Source organism: Ambystoma mexicanum, chromosome 6q (genome assembly GCF_040938575.1).
Source record: "Ambystoma mexicanum isolate Mex_15411 chromosome 6q, UKY_AmexF1_1, whole genome shotgun sequence".
Classification (NCBI taxonomy): Eukaryota; Metazoa; Chordata; class Amphibia; order Caudata; family Ambystomatidae; genus Ambystoma; species Ambystoma mexicanum.
In genome coordinates, this window is record NC_090937.1 from 250540719 (window position 1) to 250563835 (window position 23117).

Here is a 23117-nt window from a genome sequence, read left to right on the forward strand (position 1 = left end):
ACAGACTGCCCACACAGCTCATGGGAGTCCAACGTCACTGTGTAATTCACTGTCACTTGGGCACACCCTTTGCAAGCCCATGGAAACGGGAAGCAGGAGGGGTGTGTGTGACTCAAACCCAAGCATCTGAACCAAATACATTACAAGCCTGCATGTGCCCAGCCACAATGCAGCGTATGCCCACAGGAACCACGGAAGCCAACAGATCGTCCCAAAAAAATTGGGAATAAAAGAAATCAAAATAAAAATAAAAATAAGAAACAATCAAAAATGGCCATTGATGGGCCCGGGGGGGTTGGGGAGGCCACCCAGGAGGTCCGAGGACAGGATGCACACCAGAACCCACCTGCGTGGATCCTGGGAAGATAAAACACCTCCATGGGCTCATGGCCCACACGGCTACCCTATTGTGGGAGTATCACTGCTGTCGCTATTATCACCCTGTGCAGCTGCATCCGGAGGTGGTTGCACTATGGGAGGCAGCCCACGCAAGGCCCTAGTCTGCTCCTCCATGGCTGCAAGCATGCGGGTGTGGTAGGTCTGGTTCTGGAGGATGAGTGTGCGGAGGTCCCCATGCAACAACTCACGGGATGCCCGGACCTCTGCCCTCGTTGCCTGCATCTCAGCTGAGAGCGTACGGGTGAGACGCTCCAGCTGCTGTTCTGTCCTTTGGTGTGTTGAAGCCTCAAGCTCAACAAGAGTCGTCCTGAGGTGAAGGAGCTCCTGCCTCAGGGCTTCCCTGTGGCCCTGGGACTCAATGGAGATGGCCTCCTGCAGAGTCGCCAGTGCCGCCCGCCTGTCCCTGTTGGACCCCAACATGTCCTCCCTGTGTGACTGGCAGATGGAGTCGGTTGCCTGCTCTAGTCGCTCCATCAGCCTTTCTGGGGGGACAATGGAAGTGGCCACCCTATCCATGGCCTGAGCCATCATCTCGGATGATGCAGCCTGTTGGGTTGCCATACCGTAAATGGATTGCTCCCATGCGGTATTGCCGGGTGGCGTACGGCCACCACGTCGGCGGGCACCACACCTGTCTGGGGCAAGGCGAACTGCGCCTTGCTGTGCCGGCACTGCCTGAGGCTGCAGGACTGCATTCCCCCTCTGATCTGCTGGCCCAGGAACAGGATCAGATGTCGCGGAGTGTGACCCTGCATCCGTAACCACCGAAGGCGTAGCTGCCAACACTGACATCCCCATGGAGGGTTCTGACCCTGGTGCAGGTGGGTGAGACAGAACAGAATCCCTCCCTGGAACACTCACCTGCGACGGCACGTAGGTCTCATCCGAATCAACACCTGAGTACAGCTCGGGGGAGGTGCAACCAGAGACACCCCTCGAGAGCACGACCTGCAGCACTTGTGGGTTCTCCCCCACCACCACACCACGTCCCTCACTGGTGGTTGGTCGGCCCTCGGACCCCTCCTGGGTCTGCACCATCTCCACAACCCCAGCAGTATCAGGTGCGTCTTCCCCTGCAAAGACATGAAAACAAAGAAATGGAAACAGGCATCAGCACCATGGCACACAATGAGGGCTGAGAAGCAAGAGAACCAGTACTTGATTGACACATGTCCCACATGACTGAAACCCTCCCATGCATGCACCCTCACTGCGTATGAAGTGCAGGCAAATGGCACACACTGATGACACCAAGATGGAAGATGAACACATTTTCTGCATGCTGCCTGGCAGTGGCATCACACATTGGCCTGTGATTGCCAGGTGAAACACACATGCCATCACACAGATGGCATGTACCATTGCTATTGAGTGAAGATGGAGAGGAGGGCAGCACCTATTCATTCAGTCCAGTTCCCGCATGTAATTGCTTTTCTAATTCTAACAGGTCAGATTTTTCACCTGGAGCTGCCAGTCTGAAATGGTCCAATTGTACAGGGACATGTGTGTACAAATGATATCCAGGTAACAAAGTCACTCCACTTTACCATACCCATGTCAGACATGTGACTAGTGGACAGCGACATGCCTAGTGAAAGTGGTGGAATGCAAACAAACTGACTGAATGAACAGTGAAAAATAAGCAAATATGTTGTGGCAAGGTGACACTTCAAGGGCAACTGGCGTGCAGTTGGGCTAGATGTCTACTGTTGGCAGAAGGGATACTGCTATGGCCAAATGCAGCTGCGCAGGAAGTATTGCATGAAGCACATGGCTGACCCATACGACTCAGGCGCACACACTCTCACCTGGCACACAAACAGAAGCCCTCACACACACACCATGCACATGGATGACACACACATGCATGTGCACTCACCGGACAATGCCTCGTAATCAGCCAGATCTCCCACGCCTTGGATCTGTTCCTCCGTGACGTAGGTCCCAGCAACTGACTCATGTGGAGTGAGTTCCATGTCTACTACTGGAGACCCACCTCCAGTCACTAGAGTTGCGGCATGACTTGAGGCCAGCTTACTCTTTGCCCTGCGCTTTAGGTCATTCCAGCGCTTATAGCAATCATTGGCTGTGCGCCTCACGATTCCAAGGGCACTTACGATGTCCGCAACGGTCTGCCAGTGTGCCTGGCGTTGTGCAGGTGTGGTCTTGGATCCTGCAACAATGACCATCTCGTTGTCATGTCCGGACACATACTCGACAAGTGCATTCAGTTCGTCATCCGTGAAGCTGGGCTTCCTGGACGGGCCGGACTGTGTAGCCGTGTCTGGGGCATCAGCCTGTGCCGGACGAGCACTCTTCCTCTTCCGCTTGGAAGGTGGTGGTGATCCTGAGTGTCCTGCGCCGCTCTGGACACTAGGGGCAGGAGCCCTGGTGGACTCTGTATCAGGAGTGTGGGATTGCACACTCAGCATGGGAGTTGGTGCAGGCATTGGCTCTAGTGTGATGGTGTCAGGGGGAATGTCAGCAGCATGGACTAGGACCGACACTGTCCTGGCTGGGTGTGTGAGGGCTGGGGTGGATGGAGCCGCAGCTGCCCCTGCAGCCTCTCCGCCCTGCCTCCTTGGTGCAGCAGATGACCTTGCTGCCCCAGATCCACGTGGCATGATGGCATCAACGTGCACCAGCGCACGTGTCGTAGCCCTGCTGACCTGGAAGTCAGCCATGGAGTCAGCCAGGTCTGGTGCCACAATGGGCTGGTCCAACAAGGGCTGAGCATGGATGGTGTCAGCCACATCAGCCTCAATGGGAGGGGGGGAGGGGGGGTGATTATGGGTGCCCGTGACTGGTCCTCCACACATGGGGGGACAGGCTCACCCTGCAAGTTACGACCACGTCCCCTACCGGATCCACCACGGCCACCACTTGTGGCTCTTCCACCTTTGCCACCCTTACGGAATCCTCGCCTCCCAGCCATGGCACTGATGTTAATGTGCGTAGGGGAGTGGATGTAGACTATTGTCCTGGGCAATTGGGGGTCAAAGGGGTTGGGTACCAGATGGTAATTGTACCCTAGTGCTCTAGCAAGGCTGAATGTAACCCCTGGGGAAAGATGACGGGTCACGCAACGCACAGGAGGCCCAAAAAAGGGAGATGACGTGCACGCAACCCCTCCTAGGCCACGTGTGCAGAAAGAAAAACCTGCACTACGCTGTGGCACCCAGAAACACAAGAATGAACGTATGCGTGTCACACGCAGCCTAGAATGACCTCTGAAGGGGTAGGCTACACACGGGGCAAGCACAGATGTTAGATACGTGCGTGACTCACCCTCTGCCTGGTAAACGAGCGTGTAAAAGGAGCACGTTTGGTTGGCAACACCCCCGCCAAAAGAAGATTTGTACGCTGTCTGAGGAGACAGGACAACAGTAGAAGGGAACACTGTTTGAGGGAACAGGCCCAGGTAAACCAGTAAAAGCGAAAGAAGAGAAAAAGCTGTCAGAGGTAACAGGGAATACGAACTTGAAACGCCGTGAAGTAAATCGCGTGTGAAACGACAAGAAGTACAGAATTCACCCACTCGCTCTCCACGAAAAGCACGTACAAGGAAGTGGTGTTCTACGCGTACCTTTTATACAGGCCCACACATCCAGCGTCACTTACGCGGCGTGTACGCGCTAGGGCCATTTCCACCAATTACACGCTTTGTCACTTCTGCGTGTAGGGACATTTCCTCCAATTACACGCTTTGTCACTTCTGCGTGTGGGGCCATTTCCACCAATTACACGCTTTGTCACTTCTGCGTGTAGGGCCATTTCCACCAATCACACGCGATGAGACTCTGACTTGCAGTCTTTCCACGTGTGCTCTGTCATCACGTGCTGTGTGGGAAACACCCGTGCGGGTCACGTCACAGACGCGCTTACGCGCTGAGGGCCTTTGGTCCAATAGAATCGCGTATGCGTGCTGACGCGCTTACGCGCTAAGGGCCTTTCCTCGATTTTCACGCTGACGTGCAGGATTTTCACGTGCCAAATCACTCCGTACCAAGCTGGCCACGCGTAAGCACACGGAAGACCACGCTCCTGCCCAGAAGGCCGAACTACTGCCCCCCAGAGCCCCGAGCACGCTCCCACCTGCCATCTGCTGCTGCCTGACTGCCTGCTGCCCACGTGCACTGCCATTTGCTGCCTGCACATCAGCCAGGGGTGCTGTTGCTGTGACCACCCCTGCTGGTACCGAAGACTCCCGACTGGAATTCCATCGCTCCACAGCCCAGCCCCAGGACCCAGTTGCCCACCCACTCTTGCCTCTGGGGTTGTCATGTCGGGGCAAACACCATCTGTGACCACTGACAACCCCCGGCCAGAGAGGCAGAGGGGCACCAGCTTCAGTGCCACCGAAGTTGGTGTCCTGGTGGAGCAAGTCCTGGGGCAGTATGATGCCCTCTTCGGAAGTTCCCGCGCCGACAAGGAAGGACGGACTCGGATCTGGACTGACATCGTGACTGCCATCAACGCGGAGGGGGTGGCAGTCCGGGACTTACAACATGTCAGGAAGCGCTGGGAGGACTTCAGGTCCAGGACCCTGAACAAGTCCCGGCGCCTCTTGAAGGCAGCGGATGCCAAGGGGCGCCGGGGCCACTTGTCGGAAGAACAGATGGGGGTCCTGGAACGCATATCCCCAGCGCTCCACGTCCAGGTCCTGGAGAAGCAGACCCGTCTGGAGTCGAGCGGTGAGTGTACATGCATCCTGATTGTGAGCAGTGCGTGTGGTGATTATTCGGTATTGTGCAGGTTGCACATCTGTTTGTATGGGGTCGAGTATGGGTGGGGGTGTACATGGCCGTGGGGCTGACACATGCGAGGGCTGTAATGTGTGAGACATGGATGGTGCTTGTGTGTGTAGGCTTGCATGGCAAATGCAGTTGTGCGTGCACACATGTTTGTATGTATGTGTATGTAAGTAGACATGTCCGTGATGTCACGCATGTATGTTGTATTGGGCTGCATGTATGAGCACTGTGTACATGTGCATGTGTGTGTATTTGACAAGGGTGCAACAGTGATGCAACATGGATGCATGTGACTGCGGTATGTGTAAGCCTGATTGGCAGATGTGACATGGATGCCCGTCTGAACAGTGCGACACTTGGCAGAGGTGTACACATGCATGCAAGTGTGGTGGTGTGTGTACATGTGTGGTGCACTTCCTGTGTTGCATGTGATGTCTGGGTCACCTTTGGCTGCTCATGCTGTTGTATGTGTATGGATGGTGGTGGCAGTTGCGATATGGCTGTGGTATGGCTCATGTGTGCGAGTTGCAATGACATGTGTGTTGGGGATTGTGATGACATGTCTGAGGTTTGCCAATGCCACTCATGTGCAACTGTCATGTGTGTATGTGTCCATTGTACAGTGCCCTGATGCCTGTGTTTTGTTTCTCCCTGTCTGCAGCGTCAACTGATGAAGAGGGCGGAGAAGGTGCTGTGGAGCACAGCGGCGGGGATCCGACCGCCAGCCGGAGACGCAAGGCCCGGCTCCCCTCCCGTGTTGTCATCTCGTCGGGGAGTGGGGAGTCCGGTGCCGCGTCCCAGGCCGCAGCTGCCGGGGGGAGGTCCAAGAGGCGGAGGTTGGAGTTGGACTCCTCGGCAGCAGAAGGGGCAGCTGGGACCCCACAGGGCCCAACAGGGGAAGATGGCACGGAGTCATCCAGGTTGGTGGGGGGTCTGGTGGAGGAGGAGGCCGTGCAAGCACCAGAGACGGGGTCTGGAGGTGGGGATCCCACTGGTGCTAGTGGTGCAGTCCAGGACCAGGGACAGGAGGCAGCACAGGCCGCCGCGGATGTGCCTGTGTGCAATCCTGTCCCCGATCCTGTCCCTGCATCATCTTGCACCAGCAGGGATGCCTACGTCCAGACCCGTTTCCAGGCAGGGGATGAGCTGACGTCAACTGGCCTTCCTCTGCCTGCGGACGTGGCTATCCAGGTCCGGGTTGAGCCTGTCCTGGCTGGTGTGGCGTTGCGTCAACGGGCCATGCGAGGTGACCTGCAGTCTTTTCATGGAGAGACTGCACGTCATCTCGAATGGCTCGTTGACCACGTCAGCCTGCTGGGACAGGTCACCCAGACCGGATTCCTCCGTCTGATGGGGCTTGTTCCGACCCCCTCCTCAACTGGACCCCCTACGCGCCAGTCGTCCTCTGTGCCATCTTCCCACCCATCAGTCACCTGGGTGCCCTGTGGAGCTGCCTCTGACAGTGCGGTCAGGCTGGTGGAGGAGGTATCCCTGCCACAGTCGGGAGTCGGACGTCCAGCAGGGGTGGCCACATCAACAACTGCACCCCAGCCGGCGGAGGATGTGCAGGCAGCAGGAGGCAGTGCACGGGCAGAGGCAGAGCAGCAGCAGCAACATGGTGGGAGCCATGAAGGCTCGGGGCCTTCGACATCGGAGGGGCAGGCATCGGCCGGAGGGCAGGAGGACCCAGGACAGAGAGTGTCTTCCGTGTGGCAGCGGTTGGGCCACGCCATAGGTGCGGAGCGGCGGCGGGCGGAAGAGGCGCGGCTCACAATGGTCAGGGCGGAGAACTCCATGCGGAGGGCCCTGAGGCGGGCCGAGTGCCTCGAGGCAATCCGCAGGGGGTTGGAGGAGGACACGGCGTCGTCCCTGCGGACCCTCGGGCCATGGAACTGGACCGCCTCCGGGACATCGAACAGGAGTTCGATGATGCCCTGGCCCGGAACACCACGGAGTGAGCCGCTGGACTTGCCCGCCGCCTTTGTATATAGTTCTTTGGTTTTAGGTTTCCTTTGTTTTTTCTTATGATTTGGAGTCGACGGACACTGCTCCACTTTTTGTATATAGTTGATATTTAGGTAGGTTTTTTAGGAGGTTTCCTTAGTTCAGTTGTGATGATGGACCCTTGTTATTTTTGTACATAGTTCTTTGTTGCATGGAGAGTTTTTACATTTCACTTTGGACAAAATTTTATGGATTTGATTTTCTACTTTTGTGTTTTTATGCGGACATGCAGCTTATTTTTTCACATTTACATTGTAGTTATTTTTCTTTCTTTACCATTCGTATTTTTGTCCAATACATTTTATTTTCCATTGTTCACTGTGTGGTTTCATCTCATTGGTTTCATGCATGTCATGTTGTGTGTTTTCCCATTCAATTTGAAAATCTGTGTGTGACGGACATGGGTTCATTTGCTTCATGAACATTGGGGGTGTAACATGTGTTTTCATTTCCATGTGGGTGAATGGGTTACTTGGTAGGGCTTTTTGGCTGTGGAGGCTGACCATTACGCACATGATTGGGGATTGTGAGGACCTGGTGGGGGCTGCACATGGTGGCAGGGGGGTGGGGGTGGTGGGAGACATGAGTGGGGGCCTGGTGGAGGGTGACCCTGCACTGCTGGGGGGTGGGGGTGCAGGGGGACATGAGTGGGGGCCTGGTGGAGGGTGACCCTGCACTGCTGGGGGGTGGGGGTGGTGGGAGACGAGTGGGGGCCTGGTGGAGGGTGACCCTGCACTGCTGGGGGGTGGGGGTGGTGGGAGACGAGTGGGGGCCTGGTGGAGGGTGACCCTGCACTGCTGGGGGGTGGGGGTGGTGGGAGACATGAGTGGGGGCCTGGTGGAGGGTGACCCAGCACTGCTGGGGGGTGGGGGTGGTGGGAGACATGAGTGGGGGCCTGGTGGAGGGTGCCCCTGCACTGCTGGGGGGTGGGGGTGGTGGGAGACATGAGTGGGGGCCTGGTGGAGGGTGACCCTGCACTGCTGGGGGGTGGGGGTGCAGGGGGACATGAGTGGGGGCCTGGTGGAGGGTGACCCTGCACTGCTGGGGGGTGGGGGTGGTGGGAGACATGAGTGGGGGCCTGGTGGGGGCTGCCCATGGTGGCAGGGGGGCGGGGGTGGTGGGAGACATGAGTGGGGGCCTGGTGGAGGGTGACCCTGCACTGCTGGGGGGTGGGGGTGGTGGGAGACATGAGTGGGGGCCTGATGGGGGCTGCCCATGGTGGCAGGGGGGTGGGGGTGGTGGGAGACATGAGTGGGGGCCTGGTGGAGGGTGACCCTGCACTGCTGGGGGGTGGGGGTGGTGGGAGACATGAGTGGGGGCCTGGTGGGGGCTGCCCATGGTGGCAGGGGGGTGGGGGTGGTGGGAGACATGAGTGGGGGCCTGGTGGAGGGTGACCCTGCACTGCTGGGGGGTGGGGGTGGTGGGAGACATGAGTGGGGGCCTGGTGGAGGGTGACCCTGCACTGCTGGGGGGTGGGGGTGGTGGGAGACATGAGTGGGGGCCTGGTGGGGGCTGCCCATGGTGGCAGGGGGGTGGGGGTGGTGGGAGACATGAGTGGGGGCCTGGTGGAGGGTGACCCTGCACTGCTGGGGGTGGGGGTGGTGGGAGACATGAGTGGGGGCCTGGTGGAGGGTGACCCTGCACTGCTGGGGGGTGGGGGTGGTGGGAGACATGAGTGGGGGCCTGGTGGGGGCTGCCCATGGTGGCAGGGGGGTGGGGGTGGTGGGAAGACATGAGTGGGGGCCTGGTGGAGGGTGACCCTGCACTGCTGGGGGGTGGGGGTGGTGGGAGACATGAGTGGGGGCCTGGTGGAGGGTGCCCCTGCACTGCTGGGGGGTGGGGGTGGTGGGAGACATGAGTGGGGGCCTGGTGGAGGGTGACCCTGCACTGCTGGGGGGTGGGGGTGCAGGGGGACATGAGTGGGGGCCTGGTGGAGGGTGACCCTGCACTGCTGGGGGGTGGGGGTGGTGGGAGACATGAGTGGGGGCCTGGTGGGGGCTGCCCATGGTGGCAGGGGGGTGGGGGTGGTGGGAGACATGAGTGGGGGCCTGGTGGAGGGTGACCCTGCACTGCTGGGGGGTGGGGGTGGTGGGGGACATGAGTGGGGGCCTGGTGGAGGGTGACCCTGCACTGCTGGGGGGTGGGGGTGGTGGGAGACATGAGTGGGGGCCTGGTGGAGGGTGACCCTGCACTGCTGGGGGGTGGGGGTGGTGGGAGACATGAGTGGGGGCCTGGTGGAGGGTGACCCTGCACTGCTGGGGGGTGGGGGTGCAGGGGGACATGAGTGGGGGCCTGGTGGAGGGTGACCCTGCACTGCTGGGGGGTGGGGATGCAGGGGGACATGAGTGGGGGCCTGGTGGAGGGTGACCCTGCACTGCTGGGGGGTGGGGGTGGTGGGAGACGAGTGGGGGCCTGGTGGAGGGTGACCCTGCACTGCTGGGGGGGGGGGGGTGGTGGGAGACATGAGTGGGGGCCTGGTGGAGGGTGACCCTGCACTGCTGGGGGGTGGGGGTGGTGGGAGACATGAGTGGGGGCCTGGTGGGGGCTGCCCATGGTGGCAGGGGGGTGGGGGTGGTGGGAGACATGAGTGGGGGCCTGGTGGAGGGTGACCCTGCACTGCTGGGGGGTGGGGGTGCAGGGGGACATGAGTGGGGGCCTGGTGGAGGGTGACCCTGCACTGCTGGGGGGTGGGGGTGGTGGGAGACATGAGTGGGGGCCTGGTGGAGGGTGACCCTGCACTGCTGGGGGGTGGGGGTGGTGGGAGACATGAGTGGGGGCCTGGTGGGGGCTGCCCATGGTGGCAGGGGGGTGGGGGTGGTGGGAGACATGAGTGGGGGCCTGGTGGAGGGTTACCCTGCACTGCTGGGGGGTGGGGGTGCAGGGGGACATGAGTGGGGGCCTGGTGGAGGGTGACCCTGCACTGCTGGGGGGTGGGGGTGGTGGGAGACATGAGTGGGGGCCTGGTGGGGGCTGCCCATGGTGGCAGGGGGGTGGGGGTGGTGGGAGACATGAGTGGGGGCCTGGTGGAGGGTGACCCTGCACTGCTGGGGGGTGGGGGTGGTGGGAGACATGAGTGGGGGCCTGGTGGGGGCTGCCCATGGTGGCAGGGGGGTGGGGGTGGTGGGAGACATGAGTGGGGGCCTGGTGGAGGGTGACCCTGCACTGCTGGGGGGTGGGGGTGGTGGGAGACATGAGTGGGGGCCTGGTGGAGGGTGACCCTGCACTGCTGGGGGCTGGGGGTGCAGGGGGACATGAGCAGGTGTGCAGGGTAGTCCCCTGTTTTGTGGGCTGCCTGCTGGGGCCGTGGAGGGTGTACAGGGAACACCTGTGAGGACCCACCCAGCCTAATTGCGTGTGATAATTCCCGCACACCCCTGTAATACACGTACCTGGCCAAATCGCATGTGAGAATTCCCGCGCACCCCTGTAATACACGTACCCAGCCGAATCGCGTGTAGAACTTCCCGTGTACCCCTGTAATACACGTACCCAGCCAAATCGCGTGTGATAATTCCCACGTACCCCTGTAATACACGTACCCTGGCCAATCGCGTGTAGTACTTCCCACGCACCCCTGTAATACACGTACCAAGCCAAATCGCGTCTGATCATTACCACGCACCCCTGTAATACACGTACCAAGCCAAATCGCGTGTGATCATTCCCGCGCACCCCTGTAATACACGTACCCAGCCGATTTGCCTGTAGAACTTCCCGTGTACCCCTGTAATACACGTACCCAGCCAAATCGCGTGTGATAATTCCCACGTACCCCTGTAATACTTGTACCCTGGCTAATCGCGTGTATAACTTCACGCGTACCCCTGTATTACACGTGCCCTGGCTAATCGCATGTAAGACTTCCCGCGTACCCCTGTAATACACGTTCCCTGGACAATCGCGTGTTGAACTTCCCGCGTACCCCTGTAATACACGTTCCCTGGACAATCGCGTGTTGAACTTCCCGCGTACCCCTGTAATACACGTTCCCTGGACTATCGCGTGTTGAACTTCCCACGCACCCCTGAAATACACGTACCCTGGCAGCCTGGCTAATCGCGTGTATAACTTCACGCTTACCCCTGATATGCACGTTACCCGCTTTGCGTTCCTTGTTTGGCAGCCCTGTAAACTGGTCCAGGGTTAGCGCAGCCCTTTGCGATGATTTAGCGATTTTGATGGCTTTTCCTTGCGCGAGGGCGTTCTTGGGGGCGTTACTGGCGCTGCTGCAGGGTCGCTGCGATACTCTGCGCCACGGCTGGTTTGGGAGCCTAAAATCCATGAATACGCTGTGCGCGGAAATCGGTTTTAGCGCACGTGCCTGGCGCAGACAATCGCACGCGGACACTCTGCGCCAGCCGCTTGCGACACTTTTCTGCGAAATTCTATGAATTACCCTGACAGTCTTTTAATGATGTGATTTCCTTTATGTTTTCGTACTGGAGAGTCACTACCTATATTTGGTTCCTTGAACCTTATGCTCCCATAACCGGAGTCCTTTGTGCTCAGGGAGACAACTTTCAATCTCCTCTCCCACTAATTCCCTTAGCCAGAGCTATATTATACATAATATATATATATATATATATTGTTAATTATGAGGAATACAAAGAAATCTAGCTTTAGTTCACCACCCAAAAACGAATACAAATATTTTGTGAAATTAAATGTACAGGAATTACCAGGGTAACTGGCAATTCCAGTTACCGGTCAAGCACTGGACAGTAGTTTTCATAGATTTTCTGAAGAGTATTATGGAACGTATTCAAGTCATTGGGCCTCATTCCGAGTATGGCGGTAAGGGATAGCGGCCACCGGTAACGAGACCGGTGGCGGTAATCCCTTACTGCCATACTCCGAGTTCCCTCTGCGCCCTCGCCCTTAACGCCTGCTTTGAGCAGGTGTTAAAGTCGAGGGCGCAATGGGGCCTCCAAGCCAATAACGGTGACCGTAATGAACGGTCACCGTTATTTGCATCTTCCCCATTCCCATTGAGCCCTATGAGGGCTCATTCGGGAATGGGGAAGAGCCTTGGTGAATGGGGAATTACCGCCCCGCCAACCTTGGAATGGGGCGGTGATCCGCCATCCACCAAGGCGCTGCCGGTCCGGGTACGGCGTCAACCAAGGCGTTAATAGCGCCATTGGTTAGCGCCGTACTCGGAATGAGGCCCATTAAGTTATTAAGCTAGAACCTGCAGGGATAAAGATCATGGGAAATGCTACCATCTGATGAGGAATGCGCCGGCGATGCCCCTTTAGACAGTGTTTATTTCCTCTACTGCTAGATCGGTTATCCATGTGGACGATGACTGAGACCAGAACAAGAAAATACTGATACTATACTTCTTTAACCCGGAAGTTGCCTTACATGGAGATGTATTCTTTCCATCCAAAAATGACCCCGAAAATACTTTTAAAACATTAGAAGAAAATGAACTCAGGAATGTGATAGTTATGCTGGAAATCTAGTCAATTAAACTATTCTTGTGAATACTCAATACCAAAAGGAAATAATCAAGAATACATTTAAGAATCCTGGAGTGTGTGTTTCTGCTACTCATGAGGGAATTTATAAAATGTACTTTGGGAGTGCTATTACTAAAGAAAAGAGTGTGGAAATCTAGACTCCCCTAGAAAGGAAACGAACAATGTCTAGTCTCCCTAAATATCGTTTTCAGTCTCAATTTAAACACACCAAAACAGTTTTTTAAATTGGCCGGTTCCTATGAAAATTTAAGAGAGCTTCTAGGTTCATACACTGGTGTCAAAATAAATAAGGAGTGTGAGACTTACCTGAATGTGGGCAAAATGAAGCCAATACAAACTAGGTTAATAGGGACAGGAATTTGGGATTTATTCAAAAACTTGTTTGGCTTATGACTCAAGAGGAGCACAGTATACATTTCAGAAACCATATGTTTTTAAAAGTCAAAATAAAAACATTTAAAACCTTTACAAAATTGGGAAAGTTATGACAATGTCATGATTATGTGATAGGGTCGAGGGCCTGGCCCTGTCACGGGGCACTCAGGATCCCTCCTGACTTGGGACAGAGGTGTTACCTGGGTGTAAGTCAGATGGGGTAGGGGCTAAGTCCTTGACTCTCTCCTCAAGTGCCATACTTTGTTGGATTGGATACAATGCAGCATCATTGTGCCATCTGCATTGCCAACAGGAGTCCAATCATCAAGCGTGACACTACCGGGTTTGCTTCCAGCACCAGCACTGCCATACCAGCCTCGAACTGTACTGACACCATCTGCTTTGCCGCCACCAGCAGCACTGTCACTACAAGCACTGCCACCACTTTTATCAGCATCCCATGATAGCTGTCACCACTGACAGCAGAACCACCACCCGAAGAGCCTCATCCTCGTCTTCTATGCCAAACCCTGATGCACCAGCCACTGTGGGTGGCCGGAGAGTCTGGCACATCAGGATGCTACCTGCCAAAGGGATACCACCCACATCCAACCCCTTGGATGCAAACGATGCCTGCTGATGCCAAATGGCCATGGATGATGAGAGCCTCAACCTCTTGTTGCCTGGAGTGTATGAACCATAGAGGAAGGTTGGTGGAGGAGGCATCTGGAGAACAGGGGGACAGGTTTATTTGGGGGCTCACGAATCATAAAATCATCACCATTTCCAACATTCAGATGACTGTTGCACCACTAGAAATTATGATCTTGTAGGTGTTGCGGGAAGTTGTTACCCCCTCATAGAAACTCTTCAGCACAAGCAAGCGGAAGGGCCAGTGGACAGATGGTGGCCTTTCTCTTCAGGTAGGTTTTCAGGCAGTGATGGCTAAACTATGTGCCATAGAGCAGCACAAGGATACCCAGGAACAGGAAGTGCTTGATGTTATCAACCAGGCCTGGCTCAGATGATGAAAGAGTGGGGATTTCAAAGTGCCAGGCAGCACCAGATGCAGGATGCAGTGAGAGCCATTATGACACTCGAGACCCAGAGCATAAGAGAGGCCAGAGAGGGAATGGGGTACGGCTCCTCCCTCCTCTCATGGATTTTGAAAAGGTTTGAGTGGGCCCTTACTCTGGCCTTCCACGTGGCGTGTACATCCACACCAGTCACCCTCAACGTGGACTCCACATTTAAAGGAACCCCTTAAACTCCAGAGCATTTTCTAAATACAATTGCACATGTTAGGAGTACAAAGGGATTCTGTTTGGAATGGGCAGCTTCAGCAGAGCTTGCAGGTGGATGGGGGAACACCTGTGTGTCCGGTACTAGGAAGGAAGTCAAAATAGTGGCAGCCCTCATTAGAACCTCAGCCCTGCCCCCTGCATACCACATGACCCTGAGCACATGGCTCAATCAGGAGATTACCCATCCCATATCACACAGGTGCAGGTAACGCCGGGGGTGAGGCTACAGCAGGAGAGCAAGGATCTCTTGGAGGCCAAGCAGGACCATTGGAAGGACTGGCATGAGAAGAACAGCAGGAACTGGAACACGCCTGCTCTGAAGGCTGATTGGGCAGAGCGTGTGGGCAAAGACTGTTGGTGAGAAAAGTCTGGTGTGTGGTAAGAAGGGTGAAGTATGGTACAGAGAGGAGCGGGCGATTATCTAAAAGGCATAGTATCCACCATTTCAGAAGAAGAAACAGGAAGGAGGCCCTAGTTTGTTGTAGACAGAGAAGCACATTGTTGTGGACCATTAGAAGAGGAGGGGATTACATCTGGAACAGTGAGGACACTTTGATGCAGGAAAGGGACATTACAGGGAAAGAGTCAGGCTAGGATATTGTGGATTTGAAGGAGTAGGGAGATATCTAACTGGAGAGGATGGAGTGTGATATGGATAGGGATAGGAAAGAATGAGATAACATCTGGTAGCTTGAGGAGAGGGATATTGTTTGGGAGAGACAATAGGACAGCTTGTTTGGAATCAGACTAAATATCAGGAGAATTGGGTGGTCTGGTTTTGATGATGTGTGTCATTGTTGGACTTGAAACGATAATGGAACACTTTAGCCCTGTGACTTAGGGTGGGTTCCCCTACATTTTCTATTGGTCCTGAATTTAGCTTTTAGGCTGAGCAGTAGTGATGTTTTTGGTACATAATGGAGTCCCAGAAGTTAGCTGCATCACTGCGTGAGGTAAGCAAGCACCACGTTTTTGGTAGAAGCAGGTTACTCGATATTATTGGCACAGCTGAGCAATGTAGTTTTGCTGCCCAGGCATCCGGTGAGGACATGGCTTTCTTGGGTCAAGAGTCCAAAATTCAATGTATCAATTTCCTCTCTACAAACAAGGATTCCAATCACTGCTGGCAATGTACTTGTGCAACCTTAAAGTAATTACTCCTTAAACTCAAACTAACAATATTCCTTAAAGGACAAGCCTACTATGCCCTCCCAGGGCTGCACTGTTACGAACAATAGTTTGTCCCTTATTGGCAAGCTCCAGAAATCAGGCCAACGGAAAAACAGCTGCGGCCAGTGTTTTAAAGATGCCAGTGGGCTGCTACAATTAGGACTGTTAAGAAGCAGGCACATGTCATGAAGGCTTACTGTTTTATGCCTACAGATGGCAAGGACGACACATACTATTCCCTCAAGTGCTCGGTGTGGTAGATCAGGTACGGAGAGCTGCTGATGAGGAAAGTGTTTGACTGGAAATAAAATGCCAACCCTGGGAAATGTAGTCCTGTGCCTGCTTTCCACCTCCATATATTTGACAATGACCCCCACTAACCCGAGGCCTTGCTAACCACCCTTCAGTGACACAATAGGCCAAGAGTTCAGATATTCAAGGGACACGTGATATCTAATGAAGCCCTTTCCAGTGACCCCAGAGAGACAGCTGGATCTAAGGGAACGCCCCTGCGACTAGATTCAAGGGAAAATGGGTCGATTTAGGCCAATGGCGACTTGCTGCCTGCTGGAGGATCCATGATAATTTCCCTCAGTGCCCCTGACGGACCAGTAGCAGATGCTACCACGACTAGAGGTAATCAGAACCAGATTCCATCCTATTCCACTCTGATGCAATCAGGACAGATCAGCATGATATGATATGATTGGTTATTTATAACATGCTTAATACCCAGGGGTTTCTAAGCGCGGACCCGAGGATCGAACCTGTGGTGCACTGTGTCGTCTTGCTTCCAAGGCGAGCATGTTGCCCTTGAGCTATCCTCCTGAGACAAGGGCATCTCTTTGCAGGAGTAGAGATTCCTGATCAAGGAAGACACCCGGGAAGTTACTCTGCCATGACAGTTCTGATTCAAAGAACTATAATTCCGAGGAAACTGATGAAGCAAGTTCCGGTCATTAGGGTCCCTGATCATCCAAGGAATCAAAATGTTTCAGTGTCAACTTCTATACGCGAGGATTGAAATGAGACGTACCCTTGCCTATTCAGGAAAAGGTGTATCTATGTATACTGTTAGTTGAGCGTGCTTGCGTATTTTCTGTCCATGATTGGGATATGGGCGGTGCTTATGACATGGAACACCAAATCAGAGTGGCAACTCTCTGTTCAAAACATGATCCATGTAGATAACGGTAGCTAATGCAATTATGTCAGCATTATCTTGAAGAACTCCGGCAAGTCCGTATCACTCAGGAGCCAAAAGCCTGTAGGCCTCTATTACTGTGACAGCACACAAGAAAAACAATGACCTGCACATGAGTTTACCTAGATTGCCCTTGATTTAGCAACTGTCCTGTGGCAGATCAGTACACCCTCCACCCCCTCGCCTCAGAGGGGACAAAGCCTTTTACTGCCTGACAAGGAGCAGTTTTTCAGGGTTTCACCTCTGGAGTGGATACAATCTGATTACCATGTGTCCTGAAGACAGATAAAAGACAGGGTTTGTTTATTCTTTGTGGTTCTATGAATTAAGGATGCCTAGAGCCATCTCTGGGGTCGCAGCCACTTTCCAGAGACTAATTTCGCACAGTTAGAATCATGAACGTTCTTGCGGTTCTTGCCTCCTTAGGTGACGTCAATGTGATTGGAAGAACGCAATCGGAGACTACTGAAGACTCTTCATATATTGCTAAGTCAAGGTTTTAGGGTGCCTTTGTAGAATTGTCAATGTTGTTGATGCAGTGTGAAAAATATCATGCACATTCTCTCAGTGGAAGGAAAAACAGTATATCCCACCTAAGTGGAAGCTTTGAAAACTTGGCCAAATCCTACAAATCTGATGGAAATTAGAGATGCCCTAGCCTTCGGTGACTACTACTGACACACTGAGCCTAATTCCTCCAGAATTGCAAAAACACTTGCCCACTTAACCCAGGGGGACCCAGGCTGTCAAAAGAAGAGAAACCATCCCACGGGCCACCCTCGGCCCTCTACCAACCGAGTGAACTGTTTGGAGAAAGGTGAACTCCAACCTGCATGAAAGCTTTCAAGAGCCTGGTAAAGACATGAACAGAACCTGTAACTTTTGGATTTCTCACACAGATCATCAGCAAACCAATAAGTGCCCGAAGAAAATACCATTTTCCAGTAGCAACTTCATAAGCCATTGCTCCAGCTCAAAGGCTTTAAACCGCAAAATACAGGGGAGACCAGAGATACATTCAAAATAGTGGGAGCTTTTCTTCAGCTCACCCCTCCCCAGCAAACCACCAGATGAAAGTCTGTCCAACGCATGAATGGCAGGGACTATGCACTTTCAGACAGCTGCTCTGCATGCACTCATTCTAAAAAGTGACAGCAGCATATGTTTAATGATCCTTTTAAAGGATAAACATGACATGCCTGCATGATTCTAGGCATGCAGTCAAAGCAGCACATACTGTATTTGGTTGGGGAAAATTCAGCTTCAAGTGATAATTAATTAAGTATTCAGCCGAATACCTCATTTTCAGCCGGAGTTCGGCCAAAAACGTACTCGATGCTGCATTTTGATACACACCGAATAGTGCCCCATCTTCTCCTGCCCCATGAGTATCTCCCTGAAGAAACTAATACGCTACAAGACCATACGTAAGATAGTCAGCCGGCCAGCTGCTTGCTGCCAATACCTGCAAAGTGAGGAGTTAGAGGGTTGCTGAAGTATCCACCACCTCATGTGAACCTAAATGTAAATAAATATTAAGTGAATGATTTATCAGTGCTTTTCCGTACACACTCGGTGTGGGGGATACACCCAATCCCAAGGAAGCACCCAAGATCCCGTTTGTAGCCTTTCTCCTGGACACGTGCACATCAGTGCCATTGTCCAAAACCCAACTAGATTTATATTGGCCAGTCTCAGGCTACACACCAAAATCAAGTGCATCTTGAACAGTCTGAGCCTTTTCAGGGAGATCTGCATTATGTTCCGGCCGAGTACTGGGCTGCTAATGATGTTTCATTCTGGTGAGAATCTCAGGGAGGCACTGCATGCAGTCCTCTGCCCTCCTCACCCTGAACCCAACCTTCACGATCGTCTATTATTATTAGTATTACTATTATTATTATTATTAGGGTATTTACTGAGCGTGGACATAGCTTTGTGAAGCAACATAGCACTCTACAATCATAGGGGGGAAGAACACAGTGAGAGAAGCAGAGTAAAAAGGAGCCGGGAGCTAACCAGGAAGGGTGGGCACTTGGCAGCCTGGGGGCAAGACGGTGGGGAGCAGATCGCAGAGTCTCGGGTAGGGTGCGTAGTGCAGGGTGTGTGGACCTAAGTGTTAAGGAGGAGCCATTCCTTGAAGAGGAAGGTCTTGGGCTATTAGAGTCCCGTCTAGCCAATGACTATCCCTGGTCTACAGCTTCCAGGCCTTTCTTAGCCACATTTCATTGGCGGTCCGTGAAAGAATAGAATGCAAAACCTTGTGTTTTGTCCAAAGGGCTCTTAGTGGAGTGGGTCTCTCTTTTCTTAGAGTCCTCTGCTATATTCCATTCCATCGGTCCTCCATCATAGCCCAGAATGTTTACCTTGGAAGGCCCACGTCTTCCCTCTATAACTCCTTTCCTCTTGCTTCCCAGACAGCGCCATGAAGCCTGCTGTTTACAGTGCTCTTAAAAAAAGACTGGCCCACACCCCATCACTTCAATTTGCTATCATACTCTTTCCTCTATTCTCTTCCTTCCCGTCATTTCTCTGTGTTCATCTACCTTTTAGGTTTTTTAAAGCAATCTGACCATTTAGTAGCCCTGAAATGCTCATTTTTACACTGCCTTAGCCTCACAACATGCTTTCCCTGTAGATATAGCCTTACCTAAACTCACTCTTTATCAGAGTAATGCTCCGAAAAAGGTCTTGCTTCAAAATCTTTTCTGAAAACATAGCCATCTGGTACTTTTGCAGAAGACCCCACATTCCTGAGATGTCTGATTACCCGGTGGGAGGGAAGGAATGATAAGCCACACACGAATAGTAATGTTTCCAATTGTGTTAACCTGTCTGTTGCAGAATTATGCCCTTAGCCTGCCTTTAGGATTTCCATTCCAGTCGATAGCTCAATGGGTTAATGCGCCTGCTGCAGAAATCTACCAGTAACGAGCCGAGCAAAGCTCGTACCATCAGAACAATTGTAAAACACCCCAAACACTGTAAAATAAGTGCTCTAATGTGTTGCTCATAACCAAATATCAAAATACATGCCTTCTCTCAGAGAGCTGGGAGGCAGTTGTTAAGAAAACTAAAGGTCCTTTCCAGCAGCAGCAGTCTGCAGTGTGCATGTGCGGGTGGGGAAAGGATGCACACAGCATAGGAGAACAAGCATTGGCAAAGCCAACACTCTTCTCTTTTGCAGTTGATCATCGAATTGTACATTATAGGCGTGAATTGTCAGTACCAGAAACATGTATTTATCTCCGGGACAACTGAAGCATCTGCTCTACTCAGGCCTTACCTGAACACTTCACGCTAAATAACCAAGCGTACGTTCCATGCATACCTTGAACCCTCCAAGACATCAAGGCCCCCAGTTCAGAATTTCAGAAATACCACCTGCAGATCCCTATACAAACATGTTATGCTTCCAACACCCATCTCCCATATGACCTCCCCAGGCAGCATTCGTTTCTTCCTTTGTCTTCTCTTGCACCACACCCTGATCTGCACCATACCCCCCCAGAGAGAGAAAGGGAAATGGAGAGAAAAAGAAAGAAATATCAAGGGATATTGAGAGACAAAGACACCCGAGGGACAGTCAGAGAGAGAGAGAGAGTTAAAGAGGGACATATGGAGGTGAAAGGATGGAGCGATCTGGGGGAAAGAAAGCATTAATGATACTGTGATGCACTGGGGGACTGTGCATTGGAGACTGATTGAAAATAGGCTGAAGTACTCTATTGAAAGAGAAGAACTAGGATAAAGGACTGGGACAAAGGAGAAAGACTAGGTCGAAGGAGAAGCACCAGGTCTAGGATGAAAAACAACAACTGGGATGATGGATAAAGACTAGTAAGGAGGACTACAATGAAGGTCTAGGATGAATGACTAGAACAAAGGATTAGGGTGAAGGACAAGAGAGAAGGATGAGGTTGAGGTGCTTGGATGGAGGAGTAAGATCAGGACTAGGAGATGAGCTGGTTTGAATGACCAGGATGAAGAAGCAAAACTAGGAACAAGGAGAGGGACAGGACTAGGGTGAAGGGCAAGGAGTAAGATAAAGGACTAGGGCAAAGGAGTAGGACGAAGGAGAAGGATTAGGATGAAGGACCATGATGAAAAAGCAAGTCTAGGATGAACGACTAGGACTGAGGAGAAGGACTAGTATGAAGGTGAAGGACTAGGATGAAAGACTAGGACAGAGGGCTAGGACAAAGGATGACAGACTAAAACAAGTATGAACGGCTACGACACTTTAAAGGTCTTGTATTAGAATGAAGGACTAGAACGAAGATCTGGGATGATGGACAAGAACTAGAAAAAGGAGAAGGAATAGGATGAAAGTAAACAACTAGGATGAAGGACTGCAATGAGGGACTGGGAGGAAGAGGGGCTAGGTCAATGGACTAGGGCAAAGAGGAAGGACTAGGAAAAAGGACAAAGAGGACTACAATGAAGGACAAGGATGGGGGACTGGGAGAAAGGACTAAGAAAATGACTAGGACTGAGCACCGGGACTAGCTTGAAGGACTAAGCCTGGGATAAAGGAGTGGGACAAAATAGAAAGACTAGGATGAAGGACTATGATGAAGAACTAGAATGAAGGAGACAGGCAAATATAAAGGACTATGACAAAGTACTAGGAGAAATCAGAAGGACTTGGATGAATGACTCGTACAAAGGAGAAGGACAAAGGATAAATGTATAGGAGGAGCAAGATAAAGGACTAGGATGATGCCAAACGACTAGGAAAATGGACTAGAATCAAAGGCTAGGATAAAGGAGAAGGACTAGGACAAAGGGGTTCCATGTGATAATGTCCCCTCAAACATGTCTTTCTATTCAAAAAGTGGATCTGAGGCAGTGAGGTTGGATTGCATACTCTAATATCAATTCTTCATACCATTTGATTTAAACAAAATGTATTTCCACATAGTGTATTCAAATTTCATTAAAACAACATAGATACTGTATAAACAATGCAATGTATAATGACAACATCTCTCTCTACCACCTTTCATACACACTCATATCTACACACGCTACACCTTTTTTGCCACATATTCTAGCTATACAAATAATATACACTACAGTTTGTTTCCTTTTCACCTATTCATTAGTTATGTGTTTGGCACCATTTTCGATTTCACAGTATGCCTTTTGTTAAGACCACTCCAATTTCTTTGTGGACTTTGTCTACATATGTTTCAGTCCAATAAAGGGCACCCACTCCTGACCACAACTATTAGGACCTTCTTCAGGACAATATATACAAGAATTGAGCAGTTCAATATCTGCTCCTGCCAAAATATATAGGTGATAGATGCTTTCAATTGTTCTACAGTTCCCGGTCACCTAAAAACAACAAACATACATATTATGATCCAACCTCATTTCTTTATCAAGGCATATTTCAATTATACTACACACCCCAATATTATTAGTGCCAACTCACACTAACCTCCAGTTCTTTTGTAAAGGGGGTATTGTAAGTGTTGGGAAAAACCAATCCCTCTTGCTCGAGCAGACCCAATCGCAATCCTCGAACACTCTGTTTCCTTCCAATTAGGATCAGTTAGATAGCAACCTGTAAACCATAGGTCCAGAGTTAACAATCTGTCCATTAATCCAAACTATAACAGCCAGACTGCCCAGGAAAACACCAGGTCACTTACTTCAACTCAAGTGGCTGAATGGCTCAGTTCTTTGCAGTGGCAACCATTCAGTATATGAACACAATTCTATACCGCAACATGTCCATCTAAAAATAAATATCTCTTATCAGATCCATGATGTCTAGTTTGATTTCAAAATTAAAATGTTTGCAGTTTATATGCACATATAGCAATAAAGTAACGCGCACTAACCCATATTGGACAGTTGAATCTCGCATCGGGCACAATGTTGTGATTGCACCAACTTCATATAGTTCGGGCTCACCCCTGCATCTGTATCATGACAAACGGCACCTTACAATTTGACTGCATGATCTAATCTTAATTGCATATGTACATTTCCATATAATCACGTAAGCACGTTTACATGGCTGCACTCAGTATATGCTTTTCAATCTCCATTACATGTGTACATCTCAAGATAACCACATTAGTGTGGCCATATGAAGTACGTGCTTCCTAAAGTACCTGAGGGCCATTCATGATACCCCACATCCAGTCCCCTTGGGGGCATCGTAATAACAGCCATTGATAGCTGGTCATTTCTTGCTACCATGTTTCATTGGCAACATAGCGTGTACTATCTCGCTATTCCTTGACACTTCTGAAGTCACACAATGTGAACAACACACAACACCATTTTCCACGTTATACAGTTTTAACGTTTTAGTTTTCACGCCGCAAGTTCCCTTACCTACAGAACGCCGCTCATGTGTTTTCTCTCACTACAGCTCGCGCTTATTAGCGGCCGAGAC

The 23117-nt window shown here is 52.0% G+C and overlaps 1 long non-coding RNA gene across 1 annotated transcript in view; it reads right to left on the bottom strand.

Annotated features, from left to right (window-relative positions):
• Positions 1-22440, bottom strand: part of LOC138515499 (uncharacterized) — a 35739-nt gene extending 13299 nt beyond the window's left edge. The window contains exons 1-2 of the long non-coding RNA XR_011282030.1: positions 22363-22440; positions 22149-22274 (exon numbers count right to left, since the gene is read on the bottom strand). This is a non-coding gene — a long non-coding RNA (uncharacterized lncRNA). The remainder of the gene's footprint in view (positions 1-22148; positions 22275-22362) is intronic.
• Positions 22441-23117: the final 677 nt, after the last annotated feature.